The following is a 26,459-nucleotide window of genomic DNA, read 5'->3' on the forward strand; positions in this document are numbered from 1 at the left end:
CAACCCACCATCTTCCTACATATCGCTACATGACGTCCAGTTACTACGACATCTGATGGAGTATGACATTCTTACCATGTATCTTCTCATTTCTGCAGCAATTTCTTGCTGCAAACAGTTTCAGGAATGCAGCCATTACCAATACTCCTTCTCTCCTTCTGATATTCCACCTTATAAAGTAGCAGATCGCCAGAATATAGATGTGGTTGCAGACAGTGGTGGCTGAAGAGATGCCACTCAGGATGCAAAGATTCACACTGCTCGCCTACCCTCTACTTTGGACACCATTGATAGTAAGTCTGACCATATGCGTTGCGCCTTCTCGGTGAGGTCACTACATTGCCATTCAGAGCTGACTGCTATAGATAGGACAACGCATTGTCCTCCTGTCCAGCAAATTGATTTCAAGATAACCATTCGACACAGTAGAAATTGGTGATCTGAAAACTTAAACGTGATTAGGTTAGGCAAAAACAAATTATTTTACCGTTATGTTTCCTGAATATTACCTCTACCTATCAGTGGTGAAAGGTATCACTGTTTCCGAGACAAGAAAGACAATGATGCCTATGAAGATGTATAATCGAAAAAACACTAGCTGTCAAACGTGTTTTAAAGTAATTGTGACATTAAAGTACCTGGCTGAAGTCTGAGATTATGCAACTGCAAATAATTTCTGGTATTGAGAGATTTTATTTTGGTATTATATGTAGACTTGACCCGATATGTGCAGAATGCTGTTTATTATGGGAGTGCATGCGTACTGCTTGTCACCAAAGTGATATTCTAAAATGATCTTTGTACGTAATTTATGTCTCATAATTGCTTGTATATAATTATCATTTACATTATTTATGTATTTATTTAATATTTATTGCAGCCTGCAAATGTAAATAAAGTTGACTACCATGGTTATGTCCAATAAAAGTGCACTGGTTTCCATTTCCATTCATTATTTTTTGTTTCCATATAGCATAAAGTATGCCACATCATACTAAATGTTAATGGGAAGATATAATTTAAATACATCAGATATTATCTGACCATGTGAGTTAATGTTATTTTGCCATCAATAGCGTCACTATGTAATTTACAGAAAACTAACGACAAAATTTAGAAACCAGTAAAGAATATGGTAAAAATTTAGAAAATCACAGTAAATTAAAACACTAATACAATTAGTTATATGTTACAGTGCAAGGTTCTAAATTGCACTGAGAAACTCCTATACATAATTAAAGAAGTGTAGCACAAGGAAGGCTTTCAATTTAGATTGGAAACTCTGGGCTTCATTGCTATTTCCTTTTTTTCCAGTTTGGCTGGCTTATTAAATGTAAAATTTACGGAGTAGTACACACACAGATTTTTTTTTTTATGCTCAGTGGCTGAAGAGGTGTTGGCCAAATGCAAATCGTATTTTCATTCTTTGTTCGCGTCATAAATTTGCAAGTTGCTTTTGAATGTGTCCACGTTATTGTAGACAGCTCCAACGAAAGAGTATATGTGCAAAAACATCATAGTTGGAATTTCGGGAAGCTAGAACAATGATTGCAAGCAGTTTTTTTTCCTTTTTTTGAATCTACACCTTGTACCACGAAACTGGAATCGGGAATTACCAGGATTATGGAAATGGTGTGGAAGGACTCGAACCCTTTAACCAACATCATTTATCCTAGGATAACAATATTTATTTTTACATAAATTTTTTTGTAACAACAGGTCCCCTATGGAGCCGGCCGCGGTAGCCGAGCGGTTCTAGCCTCTTTAGTCTGGAACCGCGCGACTGCTACGTTCGCAGGTTCTAATCCTTCCCCGGGCTTGGATCTGTGTGATGTCCTTTGGTTAGTTAGGTTTCAGTAGTTATGTCCAGAGGATTGATGATCTCAGATGATTAGTTCCGTAGTGCTCAGAGCCATTTGAACAATTTTTGAAGGATCGCAAGTCTGTTCAACACGGACTCTATCACTAGGTCCCCTATCTCTTCCTCAAACTCATCATGAAACAAGTTCCATACTTTACTTTCGGAGGCCTTCGATGTAATGTGAGATAAAATAAGATCAAGGTATGCTAAGGGAACGAGCTTCCGCATTTCGGTGTACAACACAAGTGAGGTAATACACAGTGTGTCAAAAAGAATCATCCGATTTGGTACGTCTATATTTCTGAAACTGACAAACATACACAATGAATTTTATTTTTTGATGAACGGGAACCTGAAAAAGTTTTTTCATACCTCTTCATAGGTGCTCAATATGGCCCCCTTGAGATACACGGCACATGTCAATGCGGTATTCAAATTGTTGCCACACTGCGTTACAGCTTCCACAGCGGCCGGCCGGAATGGCCGTGCGGTTCTAGGCGCTTCAGTGTGGAACCTCGCGACCGCTACGGTCGCAGGTTCGAATCGTGCCTCGAGCATGGATGTGTGTGATGTTCTTAGGTTAGTTAGGTTTAAGTAGTTTGAAGTTCTAGGGGACTGATGACCTTAGACGTTAAGTCCCATAGTTCTCAGAGCCATTTTTGAAGCTTCCATAGCTGCTGTCATGCGACGTTTCACTTCGTTCATTGCTGTTGGTAACGGAAGCACATGAACAATAAACCCCCACAAGAAGTAATCACCTACAGTGAGGTCCGGTGGTGTTGTAGGCCAGTAAGGTAAAGCTGAATCATTTGGTCCAGTGCGACCGATCCACCGTCCAGTAATCCTTTAATTTAAAAATTCTCACACTTCCAGATGCCAGTGACGCGGTGCCCCATCCTGTTTGTAAATGAAGTCGTTCGAATCAGTCTCCAACTGTGGGAAAAGAAACTTCTCAAGCATATTGAGATATGTGCTTCCTGTAACACTATTCTCGGCGAAAGAAAATGGGCCATACATCTTTTCCCACGAAACAGCAGAAAAGACATTAAATTTTGGAGAGTCCCTCCTATTTTGTACAAATTCATGTGGTTGTTCTGTACCCCATATTCTCCCATTATGACGGTTCACCTTTTCATTTAAATGGAATGTTGCCTCGTCACTAAACACTAAGCGTGGAAGAAAACTGTCATCCTCCATCTTGCCAAGAACGAAATTACAGAACTTGACACGTTGTTTGTCACCTTCACAAAGAGCCTGCAGTAGCTGAATTTTGTACGGTTTGATGTGTAAACGTCGACGCAACACACGCCAGATGGACAGTGGGGACATGTTGACCAGCCGAGCTGCACAGCGAACCGATTTCTGCGGACTCCCTGTGAAACTATGGCTGATGCGTTCGACGTCTGTGTCAGACACTCGGGGACGGCCCGGCGATTTGCCTCTACACAAACAACCTGTTTCTTGGACTTGTTCGTGCCATCGTGTAATGCTCTATGCTGTAAGTGGATCCACACCATACCCAGTACGAAAGTCACGCTGAACAGTTATCGCTGACCCACACTACGCAAAACGTAGAACACAAAACACTTTCTATTGCCGCGACGCAATTTTTACTGGAACTCAAGTGGGCACACACTGCTGCTACCTAGCGGGAACCATGTAAAACTCTTGAGTTTGCTCTTTTCAACCTTACGGCTCATATACATGTCTCAAATAACGTATTACGTATGATTTTCTAAACCAGATTATTAGTTTTTATACACACTGCATTTATAGCAAATAGTGCAACGTTTAGTTTATAGACGAGATTCTGAATGTGGTGCTACATAGAAAGCTTTTCATTTATCTTCAGTCCAAAAAAATTTTAAATGTATGTCTTCATGATTATTCTATTAACTACAGATTATAAGATATTACCTCTAAAAGAGGCACACAAGCTGCGCGCAGGGTTTCAAGTTCGTAGTCTTCTACGGGCAGTGCCATTTTGGATAAAATAATTTTGGGTATTAGGCCACGCCATTATGAAACAACGAAGCAACTAAACTGCCGACATTTCGACTGAATTTCCAGAGGCACTCCTCAGGTCAGCTAACCACCCTGAAGAAGACCGCTGCAGTGTCGGTCCGAACGTCGGCAGTTTAGTTGCTTTGGTTCAAAAATGGTTCAAATGGCTCTGAGCACTATGGGACTTAACATCTTAGGTCATCAGTCCCCTAGAACTTAGAACTACTTAAACCTAACTAACCTAAGGACATCACACAACACCCAGCCATCACGAGGCAGAGAAAATCCCTAACCCCGCCGGGAATCGAACCCGGGAACCCGGGCGTGGGAAGCGAGAACGCTACCACACGACCACGAGATGCGGGCTGCTTTAGTTCAAATGGCTCTGAGCACTATGTGACTTAATATCTGAGGTCATTAGTCCCCTAGAACTTAGAACTACTTAAGTCTAACTAACCTAAGGACATCACATACATCCATGCCCGAGGCAGGATTCGAACCTGCGACCCCAGCAGTCGCGCGGTTCCGGACTGCAGCGCCTAGAACCGCTCGCCAAAGCGGCCGGCTAGTTGTTTTAATGTTTTATAATGACACGACCTAACACCAAAATTATAATATGTGGATAAAAATACTTCAAGATCGGCAAAACTCCTTTACAGGCTATTAATTTCATCTCATTGACTAGCTACCTTCGCATCTAAAACACAGACAATTGCATAAAAAGTGGACAGTAGAAAAATACATGTGATAAATAAACTTTCGTAATACGATACATATTAATAAGAATTAATACTTAATTTAATGAATCTCAGCCACCAGATCTTACATATCGTCATAACCTGTTTAACAGAGTCACTCTTTTTGTCATGTACACCCCGAAAAGTTTTAAAGATCGTGACGAAAATACATACCAAAGTACATTTGCTGAATGCCATGAAGCTTTAAACTTGGTTACATCATCAACAACATAAGTCATACGCACCTCCAGTGTTTATAGTGTCACACTTGTGTTTAAATGCTTCATGACTGACGGTGGTGACTATCACAGAGCCCATGTGTGGAGGTAAATATGGCGAACCACCCGCGACGCTAGCTGCAGTAACAACGAAGTATAAGCCTGTCGGAACTGGCCGTATAAGTGACGGCACTGCTACACGAAACGCAGTCTGCCAGATAGCGCTACTAACAAACAAAGTTTTATGGCTCTGAGCACTACGGGACTTAACTGCTGTGGTCATCAGTCCCCTAGAACTTAGAACTACTTAAACCTAACTAACCTAAGGACATCACACACATCCAAGCCCGAGGCAGGATTCGAACCTGCGACCGTAGCAGTCGCGCGGTTCCGGACTGAGCGCCTAGAACCGCGAGACCACCGCGGCCGCCCAAAGTTTTATAAGGTCAAAGTTTGACAATGCCAAACAACAACTAAAGATTCTTTAATTAATAATTGTGTGCATTTTACTGTAGTTAAGCGTCAATCGATTTGTCTTCCGAAAGGGATGAGCTGATGCTATCCATTATCCTACTCGCTAAATCATTTACGTTACATTCCATATCTTTCGAAATGACATTTGTGTCATCTGCTAGTAGAAAACTTCTGAAACATACCTGGCAATTCATTGATACACAGGGTGGTCCATTGATAGTGACCGGGCCAAATATCTCACGAAATAAGCGTCAAACGAAAAAAACTACAAAAAACGAAACTCGTCTAGCTTGAAGGGGGAAACCAGATGGCGCTATGGTTGGCCCGCTAGATGGCACTGCCATAGGTCAAACGGATATCAACTGCGTTTTTTTTAAAAATAGGAACCCCCATTTTTATTACATATTCATGCAGTAGGTAAAGAAATATGAATGTTTTAGTTGGACCACTTTTTTCGCTTTGTGATAGATGGCGCTGTAATAGTCACAAACGTATAAGTACGTGGTGCCACTTAAAATTCCGCCAGTCCGGACGGTATTTGCTTCGTGATACATTACCCGTGTTATAATGGACCGTGTACCAATTGCGGAAAAGGTGGTATCGTGTTGATGTATGGCTATTGTGATCAAAATGCCCAACGGGCGTGTTCTATGTATACTGCTCGGTATCATGGACGACATCATCCAAGTGTCCGGACCGTTCGCCGGATAGTTACGTTATTTAAGGAAACAGGAAGTGTTCAGCCACATGTGAAACGTCAACGACGACCTGCAACAAATGATGATGTCCAAGTAGGTGTTTTAGCTGCTATCGCGGCTAATCCGCACATCAGTAGCAGACAAATTGCACGAGAATCGGGAATCTCAAAAACGTCGGTGTTGAGAATGCTACATCAACATCGATTGCATCCGTACTATATTTCTATGCACCAGTAACTGCATGGCGACAACTTTGAACGTCGTGCACAGTTCTTCCACTGGGCACCAGAGAAATTACGGGACGATGACAAATTTTCTGTTTAGTGACGAAGCGTCATTCACCAACAGCGGTAACATGTTGTTGTTGAAGTCTTCAGTCCTGCGACTGGTTTGATGCAGCTCTCCATGCTACCCTATCCTGTGCAAGCTTCTTCATCTCCCAGTACTTACTGCAACCTACATCCTTCTGACTCTGCTTAGTGTATTCATCTCTTAGTCTCCCTCCACGATTTTTGCCCTCCACGCTGCCCTCCAATATTAAATTCGTAATCCCTTGATGCCTCAGAACATGTCCTACTAACAGGTCCCTTCTTTTTGTCAAGTTGTGCCACAAACTCCTCTTCTCCCCAATCCTATTCAATACTTCATCATTAGCTATGTGATCTACCCATCTAATCTTCAGCATTTTTCAGTAGCACCAAATTTGGAAAGCTTCTATTCTCTTCGTGTCCAAACTAGCTATCGTTCATGTTTCACTTACATACATGGCTACATTCCATACAAATACTTTCAGAAACGACTTCCTGACACTTAAATCTATACTCGACGTTAAAAAATTTCTCTCCTTCAGAAATGCTTTCCTTGCCATTGCCAGTCTACATTTTATATCTTCTGTACTTCGACCATCATCAGTTTCCTTTGCTCCCCAAATAGCAAAACTCCTTTACTACTTTAAGTGTCTCATTTCCTAATCTAATCCCCTCAGCATCACCCGACTTAATTCGACTACATTCCATTATCCTCGTTTTGCTTTTGTCCATTCCGTTCAACTACTCTTCCAAGTCCTTTGCTGTCTCTGACAGAATTACAATGTCATCGGCGAACCTCAAAGCTTTTATTCCTTCTTCATGGATTTTAATACCTACTCTGAATTTTTCTTTTGTTTCCTGTACTGCTTGCACAATATACACATTGAATTACATCGGGGAGAGGCTACAACCCTGTCTCACTCCCTTCGCAACCACTGCTTCCCTTTCATGCCCCTCGAATCTTATAACTGCCATCTGGTTTCTGTACAAATTGTAAATAGCGTTTCGCTCCCTGTATTTTACCCCTGCCACCTTCAGATTTTGAAAGAGAATATTCCAGTCAACATTGTCAAAAGCTTTCTCTAAGTCTACAAATGCTAGAAACCTAGGTTTGCCTTTCCTTAACCTTTCTTCTAAGTCGTAAGGTCAGTATTGCCTCACGTGTTCCAATATTTCTGCGGAATCCAAACTGATCTTCCCGGAGGTCGGCTTCTACCAGTTTTTCCATTCGTCTGTAAAGAATTCGTGTTAGTATTTTGCAGCTATGACTTATTAAACTGATAGTTCGGTAATTTTCACATCTGTCAACACCTGCTTTCTTTTGGATTGGAATTATTATATTCTTCTTGAAGTCTGAGGGTATTTCGCCTGTCTCATACATCTTGCTCACCAGATGGTACAGTTTTGTCAGGACTGGCTCTCCTAGGGCTGTCAGTAGTTCTAGTGTAATGTTGTCTACTTCTGGGGCCTTGTTTCGACTCGGGTCTTTCAGTGCTCTGTCAAACTCTTCACACAGTATTGTATCTCCCATTTCATCTTCATCCACCTCCTCTTCCATTTCCATAACATTGTCCTCAAGAACATTGCCCCTGTATAGACCCTCTATATACTCCTTCCACCTTTCTGCTTTCCCTTCTTTGCTTAGAACTGGGTTTCCATCTGAGCTCTTGATATTCGTGCAAGTGGTTCTTTTCTCTCCAAAGGTCTCTTTAATTTTCCTGTAGGCAGTATCTATCTAATCCCTAGTGAGATAAACCTCAACATCCTTACATTTGTCCTCTAGCCATCCCTGCTTAGCCATTTTGCACTACCTGTCGATCTCTTATTTGGGACGTTTGTATTCCTTTCTGTCTGCTTCATTTACTGCCTTTTTATATTTTCTCCTTTCATCTATTAAATTCAATATTTCTTATGTTACCCTAGGATTTCTACTAGCCCTCGTCTTTTTACCTACTTGATCCTCTGCAGCCTCACTACTTCATCCCTCAGAGCTACTCATTCTTCTTCTACTGTACTTCTTTCCCCCATTCCCGTCAATTGTTCCCTTATGCTCTCCCTGAAACTCTGTACAACCTCTGGTTTAGTCAGTTTATCCAAGTCCCATCTTCTTAAATTCTCACCTTTTTGCAGTTTCTTCAGTTTTAATCTACAGTTCATAACCAATAGGTTGTGGTCAGAGTCCACATCTGCCCCTGGAAATGTCTTACAATTTAAAACCTGGTTCCTAAATCTCTGTCTTACCATTATATAATCTATCTGATACCTTCTAGTATCTCCAGGATTCTTCAATGAATACAACCTTCTTTCATGATTCTTGAACCAAGTGTTAGCTATGATTATGTTATGCTCTGTGCAAAACTCTACCACGCGACTTCCTCTTTCATTTTTAGGCCCAATCGATATTCACCTACTATGTTTCCTTCTCTCCATTTTCCTACTCCCGAATTCCAGTCACCCATGACTATTAAATTTTCGTCTCCCTTCACTGCTTGAATAATTTCTTTTATCTCCTCATACATTTCATCAATTTCTTCATCATCTGCAGAGCTAGTTGGCATATAAACTTGTACTATTGTAGTAGGCGTGGGCTTCGCGTCTACCTTGGCCACAATAATGCGTTCACTATGCTGTTTGTAGTAGCTTACCTGCACTCCTATTTTTTATTCATTGTTAAACCTACTCCTGCATTACCACTACTTGATTTTGTATTTATAACCCTGCTTTCACCTGACCAAAAGACTTGTTCCTCGCCACCGAATTTCACTAATTCCCACCATATCTAACTTTAACTTATCCATTTCCCTTTTTAAATTTTCTAACCTACCTGCCAGATTAAGGGATCTGCCATTCCATGCTCCGATCCGCAGAACGCCAATTTTCTTTCTCCTGATAATGATGTCCTCTTGAGTAGTCCCCGCCCGGAGATCGGAATGGGGGACTATTTTACCTCCGGAATATTTTACCCAAGACGACGACATCATCATTTAACTATACAGTAAAGCTGTATGCCCTCGGGAAAAATTACGACTGTAGTTTTCCCTTGCTTTCAGCCGTTCGCCGTACCAGAACAGCAAGGCTGTTTTGGTTAGTGTTTCAACGCCAGACCAGTCAATCATCCAGACTGTCGTCCCTGCAACTACTGAAAAGGCTGCTGCCCCTCTTCAGGAACCACACGTTTGTCTGGCCTCTCGACAGATACCCCTCCGTTGTGGTTGCACCTACGGTACGGCCATCTGTATCGCTGAGGCACGCAAGCCTCCCCACCAACGGCAAGGTTCATGGGCACATCCGGTAACATAAACCGGCATAATATGCACTATTGGGCAAGGGAAAAACCACGATGGCTGCAACAAGTGGAACATAAGCAACATTGGCGGGTTAATGTATGGTGCGGTATTATGGGAGGAAGGATAATTGGCCCCCATTTTATCGATGGCAATCTAAATGGTGCAATGTATGCTGATTTCCCACGTAATGTTCTACCGATGTTACTACAAGATGTTTCACTGCATGACAGAATGGCGATGTACTTCCAACATGATGGATTTCCGGCAGATAGCTCGTGTGCGTTTGAAGCGGTATTGAATAGCATATTTCGTGACAGGTGGATTGGTCGTCGAAGCACCATACCATGGCCCGCACGTTCACCGGATCTGACTTCCCCGGATTTCTTTCTATGGGGAAAGCTGGATGACGTACATGCGTCAGCGCATTGTCAATGCATGTGCGAACATTACGGAAGGCTAACTACTGGCTGTTGAGAGGAATGTCGTTACACGTATTGCCAAATGAATTGAGGTTGACGGACATCATTTTGAGCATTTATTGCATTAATGTGGTATTTACAGGTAATCACGCTCTAACAGCATGCGTTTTCAGAAATGATAAGTTCACAAGGGTACATGTATCACATTGGAACGACCGAAATAAAACGTTGAAACGTACCTACGTCCTGTATTTTAATTTTTAAAAAAACCTACCTGTTACCAACTGTCCGTCTAAAATTGTGAGCCATATGTTTTGTGACTATTACAGCGCCATCTACCACAAAGCGTAAAAAGTGGTCCAATTAAAACATTCATATTTCTTTACGTACTACGGGGATATGTAATAAAAAATGGGGGTTCCTATTTAAAGAAAAAATGCAGTTGATATCCGTTTAACCTATGGCAGCGCCATCTAGTGGGCAACCATAGTGCCATCTGGTTTCCCCCTTCAAGCTAGACAAGTTTCGTTCTATGTAGGTTTTTCGTTTGACACTTATTTCGTGAGATATTTGGTCCGGTCACGATCAATGGACTACCCTGTATAATAGGTTGGTTGATTAGGGGGAATGGGACCAAACAGCGAGGTCCCTTCGGGTTAGGGAAGGATGCGGAAGGAAATCGGCCTTTCCCTGTCAAAGCAACCATTCCGGCATTTGCCTAAAGCGATTTAGGGAAATCACGGAAAACTTAAATAGGATGACCGGACGTAGGTTTGAACCGTCGTACTTCCGAATGCGAGTCCAGTGCACTAACTACTGCGCCACCTCGCTCGGTTATATGAAATTATATAACTGAAGATGTAACAATATTTACAAAATAGCTTTATTGATTACCTTTAAATATGTAGAAGTTAAAATGCACTACTGGCCATTAAAATTGCTACACCAAGAAGAAATGCACATGGTAGACGGGTATTCAATGGACAAATATATTATACTAGAACTGACATGTGATTACATTTTCACGCTATTTGGGTGCATAGATCCTGAGATATCAGTACCCAGAACAACCACCTCTGGCCGTAATAACGGCCTTGATACGCCTGGGCACTGAGTCTAATAGGGCTTGGATGGCGTGTACAGGTACAGCTGCCCATGCAGCTTCAATACGACACCACAGTACATCAAGAGCTTTAATAATTACGCTTAAATATGTAGAAGTTAAAATATTTAGAAATTCTGCACAAAATAATCTCATGCCTCATAACAACAAAAACTATATACAATCCTGGAAAGAGCTTTAAATTGTCTCTGGCGTATATTCCTTCGCATTGTTCTAAAATTGATCAGTATATTGAAACACCGATCAGGAAACATCATTTTTTCTCCAGGTGCACTGTCCTCCAGATACAACATTCTCCCCCACAGTATGGAAGAATAAACACAGTTGGGTCACATTAATGTGAGCGCCACCTATGTTCGGTATCACTCAGACGGCAGGTACCAGCTCTAGCAGTGGAGGGTGTATAAAGCGTGTAGGGAGGACGCGGAAAACACTGCAGTCGTTGCCTTAATGCGTAAAAGGAGCGATTTATCTGACGTAATGAAGGGCATTATCATTGGGCTTCGGGTCAAGTGTGGAAACATTTTCGGAAACGAGAAAATCTGTAAGCTGTTCGCGTACCATCGTGGTTGAAGTATGACAAAATGGCGGTATCCAAACTCGACGAGTCAACGGTGCTGCACGACGGGCCGTAGATGAGACGGGTAAACGACTGCTGCGGAGACGTGTACGGGCGAATAGTCTTGCAGCTGTTGTGGATCTGACCGGACACGTCTATCAAGGGACTACGAACAGTGTCTCCTCAACGATCGATCAGCGAACGTTGCTGCGTATGGGTCTACGCAGTAAGTGCCTGGTTCGTGCACCCATGCTGACCGCAGTTCATCGGCGACCATGTCTAGGATTTGAACTCCCGTAACACAACTGCACGTCCACAGAGTGGCGACAGGCAGTCTTCTCAGACGAGTCAAATTTTATGCTCCATCATACAGGTGGCCGGGCCACGGCCTTGCCGCAGTGGTTACACCGAAGTTAAGCGCTGTCGGGCGTGGTCGGCACTAGGATGGGTGACCATCAAGGCCGCCATGCGCTGTTGCCATTTTTCGGGGTGCACTCAGCCTCGTGATGCCAATCGAGGAACTACTCGACCGAATAGTAGCGGCTTCGGTCAAGAATACCATCAAAACGACCGGGAGAGAGGTGTGTTCACCCCCGCCCCTCCTCGAGGCATCCTCCGCTGAGGATGACACGGCGGTCGGATGGTTCCGGTGGCCACTCGTGGCCTGAAGATGGAGTGAGTGCATACAGGTGACCGTTGGCGTGTACGGTGTGAAACGTCTGACAGCGAACGCCCTAGAACAATCGACGGAAGGGTTCAGACCGGAGCTCAGAGCGTTATGATCTGTGCAACATTTCGGTGGCATTCCCCTTGTGATTTCGCCACTCTGGAAGGTACAATGGAGCAACACAAGTGTGTATGTATCCTTGTAGACCATTTCCACTCTGTACTGAATTCGTTTTCCTCACAACGATAGCATCTACCAACAGGACCATGCAAAGTGTCACGCAGCTCGCAGAGTCTGTGCGTGGTTTTTAGAGCATCAGGATCAATTTACCATACTTTCCCGCCCATCAGATTCACCAAATTCAAACCGAATCGAAAAAATGTGCTGTTCGCGCTATGGATTCTCAAGCGAGTAACCTGGCGCAGCGGGCCGCAGCACCAGAGTCGTCTCCACATCCCCGTCACTACCTTCCAGAACCTCATTGAGTCTCTTCTTGCACGTCCGCTCGGATATTCAAGCTTTTGATAGGTGGTCACATTAATGTGACTGAACACTGTAGAGTCTTTAGAAATGTGTATCAGAATATTGCTAAAGATTAGATGGGTAGACAGGAACACCAATGTAGAGGTACTGAATCGAGCCGGAAGACTATAAGGAAGGATCGGTTGGTAGGATACAGCCTCAGGCATCAAGAGATAGTCATACCGTTAATGGAGTGACGCGTAGGATAAATCTTGTTGGCTGAGGGCAAGGCTTTGCAGTAAAAAGGTTTGGGCGGGTGTATGTCGCAGTTGTTGAGGCTTTCACAGGATAGACCAGCTGGGAGATCTGCATCAAATCAATCTTCAAACTGAGAAGCTCAAAAGTTAACAAAGAAAAAATCGAACTAATTACATTACTGGTCATTAAAATTGCTACACCAAGAAGAAATGCAGATGATAAACGGGTATTCGTTCGACACATATTTTATACTAGAAGTGATATGTGATTACATTTTCACCCAATTGGGTGCATAGATCCTGAGAAATCAGTACCCAGAACAACCACCTCTGACCGTAATAACGGCCTTGACACACCTGGGCATTGAGGCAAACAGAGCTTGGATGGCGTGTACAGGTACAGCTGCCCATGCAGCTTCAACACGATACAGCTCATCAAGAGTAGTGACCGGCGTATTGTGACGAGCCAGTTGCTCAGCCGCTATTGACCAGACATTTTCAATTGGTGAGAGATCTGGAGAATGTGCTGGCCAGGGCAGCACTCGAACATTTTCTGTATCCAGAAAGACCAGTACAGGACCTGCAACAAGCGGTCGTGCATTATCCTGTTGAAATGTAGGGTTAGCAGGGATCGAGTGAAGGATAGAGCCACGAGTCGTAACACATCTGAAATGTAACGTCCACTGTTCAAAGTGCTGTCAATGCGAACAAGAGGTGACCGAGACATGTAACCAATGGCACCCCATACCATAACGCCAGGTGATACGCCAGTATGGTGGTGACAAATACATGCTTCCAATGTGCGTCCACCGCGATATCCCCAAACACGGATGCGACCATCATGATGCTGTAAACAGAACGTGGATTCATCCAAAAAAATGACGTTTTTCCATTCGTGCACCCAGGTTCGTCGTTGAGTACACCATCGCAGGCGCTCGTGTCTGTGATGCAGCGTCAAGGGTAACCGCAGCCATGGTCTCCGAGCTGATAGTCCATGCTGCTGCAAACATCGTCGAACTGTTCGTGCAGATGGTTGTTGTCTTGCAAACGTCCCCATCTGTTGACTCAGGGATCGAGACGTGGCTGCACGATCCGTTACAGCCATGCGGATAAGTTGCCTGTCATCTCGACTGCTAGTAATACGAGGCCGTTGGGATCCAGCGCGGCGTTCCGTATTACCCTCCTGAATCCACCGATTCCATATTCTGCTAACAATCATAGGATCTCGACCAACGCGAGGAGCAATGTCGCGATACGATAAACTGGAATCGCGATAGGCTACAATCCGACCTTTATCAAAGTCGGAAACCTGATGGTACACATTTCTTTTCCTTTCACGAGGCATCACAACAACGTTTCACCAGGCAACGCCTGTCAACTGCTGTTTGTGTATGAGAAATCGGTTGGAAACTTTCCTGATGTGAGCACTTTGTCGCTACCGGCGACAACCTTGTGTGAATGCTCCGAAAAACTAATCATCTGCGTATCACAGCATCTTCTTCCTGTCGGTTAAATTTCGCGTCTGTAGCAAGTCATCTTCGTGGTGTAGCAATTTTAATGGCCAGTAGTGTAGCTACATTACGGTGAAACAGAGAATGTGCATTTGTTAAACCTCAATTTGGAGCACGCTTTTCTATATGAAAATGGGCAAGATGTGGCACTATAAAAATTGAGGCTAAAACGTTTACACCATTATAAGTAGTTGCTCATGTTTACTGAATCACGCGTCGTGTTCTCTCCCAAATTAAATACTGACGTCCGTAACATCCAACGATTTTCACTGAATTACGACAAATTTTCTAAGGAATGGTAGAACACACCATTGGCCAAACCTGATGATATATATCCAGGGGTATTCAATTTGTTTTGGAAGCTACTGTTTTAAACGTATGCCCACGATATTTCGTTAAACGTCTGCCCGCTGCAGCGTCCTCTACCCGATGGCTGCGGTGTTGGTTGGGTTGCTACTCTGTAGGCGCCGGCTGTGTTCGACGTCTGCTGGAGATACGACGGAAGAAACGTACAGCGTGAAGTCCTGGGTGGACCACACGTGTAATACCACCTTTCCAAAACAAAGACAGAAATTTAAACATGACCATAAGCAGTAAAAGTGTTAGGTACTCTACATGACTAACAAAACATTCCATTAAATATCGTTACACGTCAAATCAGACAAATCTAAAAGTTGGCGAATCAGCTAAATACCCAGGGATTATAATCACAAACAGCTTAAATCGGAACTATCACAGGTAACATGTTGTGGGGCAGGTCAACCAAATTCTACGTTTAATTGACAGAACACTTAGAGGATGCAACAGGTCTAAAAAAGTGACTGCCTACACTATTCTTGTCCATCCTCTACTAGAGTGCTGCTGCGTGGTGTGGTATCCGCATCAGACACGATTGAGGGAGAACACTGGAAAAGTTCAAAGTAGTGCAGCTCCTTTCCTGTTATCGCGAAATAGGAGAGGGAGTGTCACAGATATGATAAGCGAGTTGGGATGGCACTCGTCGAAACAAAATTGATTTTCGTTGCAGCGAGAACTACTTTCCACGAAATTTCTATTTTCTCCTCTGAGTGCAAAAATACACTCAAAAAAGAAAAGGATTTGTGCAAAGTGGTCAGAAATACAGTATCGCCGGAAAGTAAAAAAAAAAAAAAAAAAGGCTCTGAACACTATGGGACTTAACATCTGAGGTCATCAGTACCGTAAAACCTAACTAACATAAGGGCATCACACACATCCATATCCGAGGCAGGATTCGAACCTGCCACCGTAGCAGTCACGCGTTTCCAGGCTGAAGCGCCTAGAACCGCTCGGCCACAGCGGCCGGCTCGACGGAAAATCCAAAATTATAAACTTAGACGGATGAATGTGTCACGCTACGGCGCAGCTGACAAGGACAGTAAAGAGGGGACATGTCGATACGAGGGCATAAATCTTTGCAAATTTCATTCCGTGTACTCGCTTGGATAGTAACTATACCTCGCAGAGACTCATTTAAACAGATCCGGAGCTGTCAGCGTTTGAGAGAGGACGTGTAATTGGGCACAAAGAGACGGGATGCCGTAATCGGCGAATCGCTCGACATTTGAATAGGAGCGTTGCCATTATTCAAGGATTTTGGCGGGAATGGGTGAACCATGGCCGAACACAGCGTCAAGAAGGAAGTGGTCGACCTACAGAGACAACAGAAAGTGAGGACTGATCAATGATTAGACAGACACTCAGAGTCCCGGATTCATTATAATCGATTCGACTTGCATCAGTGACCAAAGGACCATTAATGGGCGACTCGCAGATGGGGAGCTGAGCTCACTGCGCCCCTTGACCTCTGCACACGAGCAAGGCTGTTTGCAGTGGCGTCGTGGCCTGAGTTCTCATAGAGTGGAGTAGAATTCGATGCTGCACAGTCTGTGTTGTTCACAAGTACGATGCAATGTCCCCTTGGACATGTATGTCCGAAGAAACATTCCATCGTGCACAGTATATATAGGATGTACGAGTGTAGGTTGTCGGAACATGATTGACGACATACGGAAGTTTTGGTATGGCTGTGAAGCAAGCTCGGATAGCCATTTGTAAGACAACCGCTGGCGATAAGCGGGAAATCCGGGTTCGACCGTCGGTCTATCATTCCATGGTTGTCCATATTTCCAAATGCGATTACATTGCATGGAGGAGAATTTTCATTGATGAGTTCCACTTGGATCTAATCCCCGATGACGAGTGAAGACGTGTCTGAAGACACCCCAGAGAGCGGTGGGAAACAACCTGACAGTCGCCCACCATACAGCCTGACAACCAGGACTGATGATCTGTGGTGTCATCTCATTCGTTGATCATCATCTGTGGTATACTTACAGCAGAGCGGTAGGTCGAAGATATTCTACGCTGCGTATTGTTACACTGCATGGCAAGCCATACTGGGTAACATTTTAGCAAGACAGCACGGCGAGAGTCTCTACTGTTTGTCTTTGTGCTTGCTGCCAGATCGCCGGATCTCTCCCCAACCGAGAATGATAAAGCATTGTGGACAGGGTCCTTCAGCCTTCTCGGGATTTTGTGGACCTAACGCGCAAATAGGACAGACTGTGGCACAATATTCCTCAAGAGGACATCCAGCAACTCGACAAATCAATGTCAAGCCGAATAGCTGCTTGAATAAGGGCCAGATGTGGTTCAAAATGGTTCAAATGGGTCTAAGCACTATGGCACTTAACATCTCTGGTCATCAGTCCCCTAGACTTAGAACTACGTAAACCTAATTAACCTAAGGACATCACAAACATCCATGTCCGAGGCAGGATTCGAACCTGCGACCGAAACAGCCGCTTGGTTCCAGACTGAAGAGCCTAGAACCGCTCGGCCACAGCTGCCGGCGCCAGATGTGGGCCAACACGTTATTGGCTTGATGTGTGAAGGTTTTTCGCCTAGATACTCGATCCAGTTGTTCTCAAATTCCAGCCATTTTTTGTACATGTAGAGATGCAGAGCGCATCCATTGATTCTTTCTTCGGGTGTGCGTTGTAATTTTTTTTCTTAGAGTGTATGTTACTGACTGCCATCTACATGCGGTCAAATGAGTATCATTATTAAATAAGAGAAATTAAAGTTGTAATGGGAAGATTTAGGCATCAATTGAAAGAAAACAGCCCTCGGACACTATTTTTAACGAATTAACCGGGTTTCAACACTGCTAGGTGTCTTCCTCAGAATTTAAATCAAAGAATGGTCTATAACATGGTCATTCTTTGATTTAAATTCTGTGGAAGACACCCGGTCAATTCGCTAAAAATAGTGACCGAGGCCTGTTTTCTTTCAATTGTAACTATTCACGGTCTCTGAAAACGTGCAGCAATGTATAAAATTTTGAGATTTAGGATTTCATTTTTCCCATGTGCTATTTGAGAATGGAACGATAGAGAAATAACCTGAAAGTAGTTGTGTGAAATGACATATAGGTGTAGAGGCTGATGGTTGGCATTTTGGGAGCCGCCTTCCTGGGTGCGATTCATAAGCGCCGTTGTTGTTTACGAGATGCAGTACTATCAAGCAGGGCTTTGATTTCTCGCGAATAAAGTAGTGGCTGAGTCTATTTGTCGCCGATTACAGTGTCAATAAAGAGAAGTAATGTTGCAGGTTTTCGACTCAACATCTGAATCGTCCAACACGTATTATGTTGTACTAGGACATACACCCTAGAGCAGCGGCCGTCAAACTTCTTTGCTCAAGAGGAAATACTGACATTGGCACCTATGGCTTATTACCAGTTGCTAACCTACATAAATCAGTATGTTATGAGCCCCAATAGGACGGCTATAGTGAGGGAGCGGTACTTTGGCCGCCGATACCCAAGTAGCGAACCTCGGCACCATTTGGAACGCTTAGTGTTCTCTATCTCTCACTGATAGCAACCCTAGTGTTGTAACGGTGTAATTTTCTGACGAAACGTTTCTGTGTTGTCTGTGTAAGTAGGGTAATTCGTTCAAATGGCTCTAAGCACTATTGGACTCAACATCTGAGGTCATCAGTCACCTAGACTTAGAACTCCTTAAACCTAACTAACCAAAGGACATCACACACATCCATTCCCGAGGCAGGATCCGAACCTGCGACCGTAACAGCAGCGAGGTTCGAGCGTGAAGAACCTAGAACCGCTCGGCCACAGTGGCCGGGTAAAGTAATTGATTGATAACACTAATTGAACATAGATTATATTTAAATGGATTATGTAGTCTGAGACAGGATCACAAATGGGTAATAAATGTACTGAATTTCATTTTTCTTCTGCTCTGCATTGTATTACAACAACCTTAATTTAATTAATACAAATACGCATCCCATTTGAAGATGACATTTTCTGTAAAGCTCATTCACAAGTCCACGTTTCTTCCTTTTGAAATTTATAGCAAAGCAGCTGTGAGGTACGAGACACACACGCTCATTAGTTGTCAGCACAGGTAGGCAAACAAGAAAAATTTCCTCTACATCGTCCCCTCACCCCGCAACAACAAATCCATCTACCCCTGCATAGAGCTTTGTCGCTGTACTAAGCAGCCAACACTACTTAGCTCACGGCTGAGTTTACCCATCGTCAGTTAAAATTAGGCACTTCTTAAAACCATATTGTCTCTATAAGTATTTTTGTTTCTCACTGAGCACGAAAACAACACTCTTAAGAAGCTCTTAATCTTAGTTGACGTTTCTGGGTTTGGCTGTTAGTTGCAAGACCTATGTTTGAAAGTTAAACTGGTGTTCGTATTTTTTGAAACTCGTGTTTGTAATTGTCTGGTTCGTATGATAACTGTATAAGACTTGCTCTGATATCGGAATACGTAAATCCCAGTGCAGGGCAACAGAACTACGTGAAAATTTAATTTTGAGCGGAAGTATGTGAAGCTCACGATACACGATGCGGAATCCAGATTGCGAGAAAGCAATCCGTTTTCGGTGAAACTTACATATGTTATCTGACTGCAAAACAAAAGTATACAGATTAAAATGTTAGGCCTGAATATAGCTAATCTTAGTCGTGTACACAATCACTATACCAGGATTGTTATTGTAATTACAAAGTAAATGAACATATAAATTGACGTATCTTACTTTTTGATAAAACTGCTTGAAAACTGAAAAGACAGCACTTTTCTGAAATCGTTTACTGATTTGAAATCTCTTAAATGATATGATATTTTCACAAATATATTCCGACAGACACTGTACTTCACAGTAGACATGATTTTTGGTGATAATTATATTTGTTGGCCTACCTGTGCCAAAGGAGATCGTCTGTTCTGCAGCCTGTCACTAATAGGAATTTTTGTCTGACTGTCGGAAACCAAATTTCATTTGCCGTACTTGCGACGTGCAGTGCAAAACGGTATATTGCCAATTTTCACAAAATGCTCCCGCAGCGAGTACACAAACGCATTCATGAAAGAAAATGAGAACGGGAAACTAATCTTAAAGACTGATAAATGAGAACAAGACTCGATGTTAAACTATGCTTCATTAAGCCATACCAACAATACCCCCTTTCATAAATTGCTCACGATTAGACTATTTAGCAAAATATTTCTTAATAATTTTCCTGTGCACAATTACTTTCCTTGACATTTGTTTCAATTACAAGACAAAACCATATGTTGCATTATAATATTTCTACAGCAAACTTCAATCATACACAATGTTCCAACAATAAGAAATGGCACAGTTACAAATACGCATAAGAAACTAAATTACCTTAAAAATTGCTCTTTTGACATTCTTGCATTCATATAATCTCATTTCCACAAAATTCTTCTCCGGAACATATTATTACAAAATGCTTTTCAAATAATGCTGCTCCCACTGCACAGAGAGACAACTTCCATCTTTCTCAAACGAAGTACATTACCAGATTGTCTAACACACACTACTTGCTACTCTCTTCAAAAGAAGCACCCTCTCTGACCAAAATCTGTTGTCTCACCAGCAGACTGAAAGAATAAGCTTACCTCGATACCACGGAGGTTGAGTACATTTATCAAATTCACAACTTGATTCACATTTATGGCCAAGACTTCATGAAAATTGACATAGCAAACAGAACAGTCTCCTTCCATCTTATTATAAAATACTGCTGAAAATCGCGGGCGACGTGAATACTTGATTCGGACCGCAGTTTAACGAACACTGAGAGTAATTGACAATGGAAACTGCCGTAAAATAGACACTTCTGGTTGCGGACAGGCACGTTTAAAGGCTCACATACAGCTTTCGGCCACAGCTTTCGTCAATAAAGATTCACAACATTCACAAAATCAGAAAAGCAAGCGCACCTCACTTACACACGACTGCCACCTCCAGCATCTCGGGCTGAAACGCCATTGTGTATGCGCACGCGCGCCTTTGTGTGTGTGTGTGTGTGTGTGTGTGTGTGTGTGTGTGTGTGTTTCTTTACTGTCGCCGAAACCTATACAGGATGAGTCACGAGGGTTTCCCCCGGTTTATGGAGGGTTTCGTTAGGTTATTTGGAACAAAAAATACAGTAATGGGATCAGATCCATAATTAAGGGGTACAGTAATTGAAAGGAAAATGGCAGAAAAAACCTTTACTGTAGGATTTCACTATAAAAAATGCACATAATAACTCATTTAAACAGTTGTGTAGCAGTCTCTAGCATTCAGAGTGGATTTAAAGCAAGTGTTCAAAATTTGCTCCCTGCATTTTAAGGCAAAGATGCGCACGGGAGTGAACCACGCTAGTAGCATTCCGTAATTTCACATGCCCGTTCCTTATTTACGCTGTGGAGAACACACACACCCATGCCCGGGTGAAGGAGTCGAACCTCCGACAGGAGGAGCCGCACGGGCCGTGACGAGGCGTCTCGTCTGCGAGGCTACCCCGCGCAGCATTCATGGACTTCATGTTCCCAAACAACGATGGAATTTTTATGGATGACATTGCGCCGTGTCACCGGGCCACAATTGTTTGCGACTGGTTTCAAGAACATTTTGGTCAGCTCAACCGAATGATTTGGCCACCCAGATCGCCCGACATGAATCCCATCGAACATTTGTGGAACACAATCGAGAGGTCAGTTTGTGCACAAAATCCTGCACCGGGAACACTTTCGCAATTATGAACGGTTATACAGGCAGAAAGGCTCAGTATATCGGCAGGGCACTTCCAACGACTTGTTGCTCTACTATGCCGGACAAAAGGAGGTCCGACGCTATATTGGGAGGTGTCCCTCATTTTTTGTTGAACTGCAGATATCCTGATTACTTGTTATGTAATAGTGCCCTGTACGTTGTACGAGGGCAGTTCAATAAGTAATGCAACACATTTTTTTTTCTGAAACAGGGGTTGTTTTATTCAGCATTGAAATACACCAGGTTATTCCCCAATCTTTTAGCTACACAACACTATTTTTCAACGTAATCTCCATTCAATGCTACGGCCTTACGCCACCTTGAAATGAGGGCCTGTATGACTGCACGGTACCATTCCACTGGTCGATGTCGGAACCAACGTCGTACTGCATCAATAACTTCTTCATCATCCGCGTAGTGCCTCCCACGGATTGCGTCCTTCATTGGGCCAAACATATGGAAATCCGACGGTGCGAGATCGGGGCTGTAGGGTGCATGAGGAAGAACAGTCCACTGAAGTTTTGTGAGCTCCTCTCAGGTGCGAAGACTTGTGTGAGATCTTGCGTTGTCATGAAGAAGGAGAAGTTCGTTCAGATTTTTGTGCCTACGAACACGCTGAAGTCGTTTCTTCAATTTCTGAAGAGTAGCACAATACACTTCAGAGTTGATTGTTTGACCATGGGGAAGGACATCGAACAGAATAACCCCTTCAGCGTCCCAGAAGACTGAAACCATGACTTTACCGGCTGAGGGTATGGCTTTAAACTTTTTCTTGGTAGAGGAGTGGGTGTGGCGCCACTCCATTGATTGCCGTTTTGTTTCAGGTTCGAAGTGATGAACCCATGTTTCATCGCCTGTAACAATCTTTGACAAGAAATTGTCACCCTCAGCCACATGACGAGCAAGCAATTCCGCACAGATGGTTCTCCTTTGCTCTTTATGGTGTTCGGTTAGACAACGAGGGACCCAGCGGGAACAAACCTTTGAATATTCCAACTGGTGAACAATTGTGACAGCACTACCAACAGAGATGTCAAGTTGAGCACTGAGTTGTTTGATGGTGATCCGTCGATCATCTCGAACGAGTGTGTTCGCACGCTCCGCCATTGCAGGAGTCAAAGCTGTGCACGGCAGGCCCGCACGCGGGAGATCAGACAGTCTTGCTTGACCTTGCGGCGATGATGACACACGCTTTGCCCAACGACTCACAGTGCTTTTGTCCACTGCCAGATTACCGTAGACATTCTGCAAGCGCCTATGAATATCTGAGATGCCCTGGTTTTCCGCCAAAAGAAACTCGATCATTGCCCGTTGTTTGCAACGCACATCCGTTACAGACGCCATTTTAACAGCTCCGTACAGCGCTGCCGCCTGTCAGAAGTCAATGAAACTATACGAGACGAAGCGGGAATGTTTGAAAATATTCCACAAGAAATTTCCGGTTTTTTCAACCAAAATTGGCCGAGAAAAAAAATGTGTTGCATTACTTATTGAACTGCCCTCGTACTTGACGGCGAGTGTTCATCAAAGGCAAGCCTATCGCCAGGAGCTCCAAAAGAAACCGCTCTGGTTCCCTACATAGTCAGACGATTTGTCGGATAGCTTCAGCAGTAATCATCGGCAATTTGCTGATTTGGCTGTAGTAGATGGCAAAGTATCGTCGCTGAGTGGCTATAGGGAGATACAGGATGACTGAGAATTTCTATCTGGTGTCATGAAGGCCAGCTTGTTGTAAATGTAGAAAAATGAATGTTAATGGGCATCAGTAGAAAGAATAACCCTGTAATGTTCTTTTATAGAATCACTAGCATGCTACTTGAAACGGTGACTCCGATTAAATATCTAGGCGTAACGTTGCAAAGCGCTATGAGGTGGAACGAGCGCGTAAGTACGGTAGCAGGGAACGTGACATTTCCACTTCGGTTTCTTTAGAGAATTCTAGGAAAGTGTAGCCCATCTACACTCCTGGAAATTGAAATAAGAACACTGTGAATTCATTGTCCCAGGGAAGGGGAAACTTTATTGACACATTCCTGGGGTCAGATACATCACATGATCACACTGACAGAACCACAGGCACATAGACACAGGCAACAGAGCATGCACAATGTCGGCACTAGTACAGTGTATATCCACCTTTCGCAGCAATGCAGGCTGCTATTCTCCCATGGAGACGATCGTAGAGATGCTGGATGTAGTCCTGTGGAACGGCTTGCCATGCCATTTCCACCTGGCGCCTCAGTTGGACCAGCGTTCGTGCTGGACGTGCAGACCGCGTGAGACGACGCTTCATCCAGTCCCAAACATGCTCAATGGGGGACAGATCCGGAGATCTTGCTGGCCAGGGTAGTTGACTTACACCTTCTAGAGCACGTTGGTGGCACGGGATACATGCGACGTGCATTGTCCTGTTGGAACAGCAAGTTCCCTTGCCTGTCTAGGAATGGTAGAACGATGGGTTCGATGACGGTTTGGATGTACCGTGCACTATTCAGTGTCCCCCTCGACGATCACCAGTGGTGTACGGCCAGTGTAGGAGATCGCTCCCCACACCATGATGCCGGGTGTTGGCCCTGTGTGCCTCGGTCGTATGCAGTCCTGATTGTGGCGCTCACACTGCACGGCGCCAAACACGCATACGACCATCATTGGCACCAAGGCAGAAGCGACTCTCATCGCTGAAGACGACACGTCTCCATTCGTCCCTCCATTCACGCCTGTCGCGACACCACTGGAGGCGGGTTGCACGACGTTGGGGCGTGAGCGGAAGACGGCCTGACGGTGTGCGGGACCGTAGCCCAGCTTCATGGAGACGGTTGCGAATGGTCCTCGCCGATACCCCAGGAGCAACAGTGTCCCTAATTTGCTGGGAAGTGGCGGTGCGGTCCCCTACGGCACTGCGTAGGATCCTACGGTCTTGGCGTGCATCCGTGCGTCGCTGCGGTCCGGTCCCAGGTCGACGGGTACGTGCACCTTCCGCCGACCACTGGCGACAACATCGATGTACTGTGGAGACCTCACGCCCCACGTGTTGAGCAATTCGGCGGTACGGTCCACCCGGCCTCCCGCATGCCCACTATACGCCCTCGCTCAAAGTCCGTCAACTGCACATACGGTTCACGTCCACGCTGTCGCGGCATGCTACCAGTGTTAAAGACTGCGATGGAGCTCCGTATGCCACGGCAAACTGGGTGACACTGACGGCGGCGGTGCACAAATGCTGCGCAGCTAGCGCCATTCGACGGCCAACACCGCGGTTCCTGGTGTGTCCGCTGTGCCGTGCGTGTGATCATTGCTTGTACAGCCCTCTCGCAGTGTCCGGAGCAAGTATGGTGGGTCTGACACACCGGTGTCAATGTGTTCTTTTTTCCATTTCCAGGAGTGTATAAAGGAGGCACGTACTCAACACTAGTGGGACACATTCTTGGGTACTATTCGCGTGTTTGGGATCCCCACCAGGTCGGATTAAAGGAAGACGACACAGCAAAACTTATTCTAGCTCATAGCGGTAATGATACAGCAACCAACGATGCGTTTCGCCTGATTCGGGCATCTTCAGATTACCCTATACGTAAAAATATACGTTTTGTTGGAAGTTGCGTGATCCCATTTCGCAAATCTGGAGTCATTCGCAAGAAAATGTAACATAACGCTTTTCAACTTACTGATAATACATGGTGTTAGGTACACGGGATGCCAAGCAAACAAAACGTCCCAGCTAATTGCCCTCGTCAAATATTCGGAAACATCGCGCGGTGTCCCATAAAAAAAATAAAACTAGATTTAACCTAAAAGTGGTCAAACTCAGTGACCGTTTTTGTCACATCATCAAAAAATTTAAAAAGATAAAAAAAATAGATCACTTTGTTGAGGCATGAAACTTATCCCATTGAGTAGGATAGAGACACAGTCCTACACAGATCTGTCACCGTTTAAACATGTAGGAAATGTAGCTACTCACATTCGGGCTACGCAAACAGTACTGGTCACGAAAACACACATAAATGTGCGCCAGGTGTCCGCAGCTCAAAATGGTTCAAATGGCTCTGAGCACTATGGGACTTAACATCTGAGGTCATCAGTCCCCTAGAACTTAGAACTACTTAATCCTAACTAACGAAAGGACATAACACACATCCATGCCTGAGGTAGGATTCGAACCTGCGACCGTAGTAGCAGCGCGGTTCCAGACTAAAGCGCCTAGAACCGCTTCGCCACAGCCGTCGGGTGTCCCAAGCTCACAGTACCGTAGATGGCGTTAGTGAGATGCGAGTTACGAAGTGCTATTTCGTTACCAAATATAGACAAGTATTAAATAGCAAAACATGAGAGTTGTCACAAGTCATGTAAAAAACCGATAAGAAATTAATCGTATAAAATTGTGGATAATATATATAAAGACCTGGGCCATAATAACAAGGTAAAATGCAATAAATCAAATTGCCTGCTGTGTATTGTACACACGCGAAAACACAGAAAGGATCCTTAACTGTTAATGTCGCTTTCCTCTTTTTAATTCTTTTGAACAAACACCAGACTGTCGTCATGTTTTTTAATTGAGCCTGTGTACGTACTATGTGTTTTAATCAGCATCACCAACCCTTTGTTTTTATATTTTCTACGCAACTTTTCGCCATGTTTCAGTTTTTAACAGTCACCGTTTCATCGTCTGCTTTTATTGTTATGAAATCTCCTAATTCTCTTAACTTTTCTGTAGGCTGAATAGCGGCGTATTATGCTGCT

This window comes from Schistocerca piceifrons, chromosome 9 (assembly GCF_021461385.2).
Source record: "Schistocerca piceifrons isolate TAMUIC-IGC-003096 chromosome 9, iqSchPice1.1, whole genome shotgun sequence".
NCBI classification, from domain to species: Eukaryota; Metazoa; Arthropoda; class Insecta; order Orthoptera; family Acrididae; genus Schistocerca; species Schistocerca piceifrons.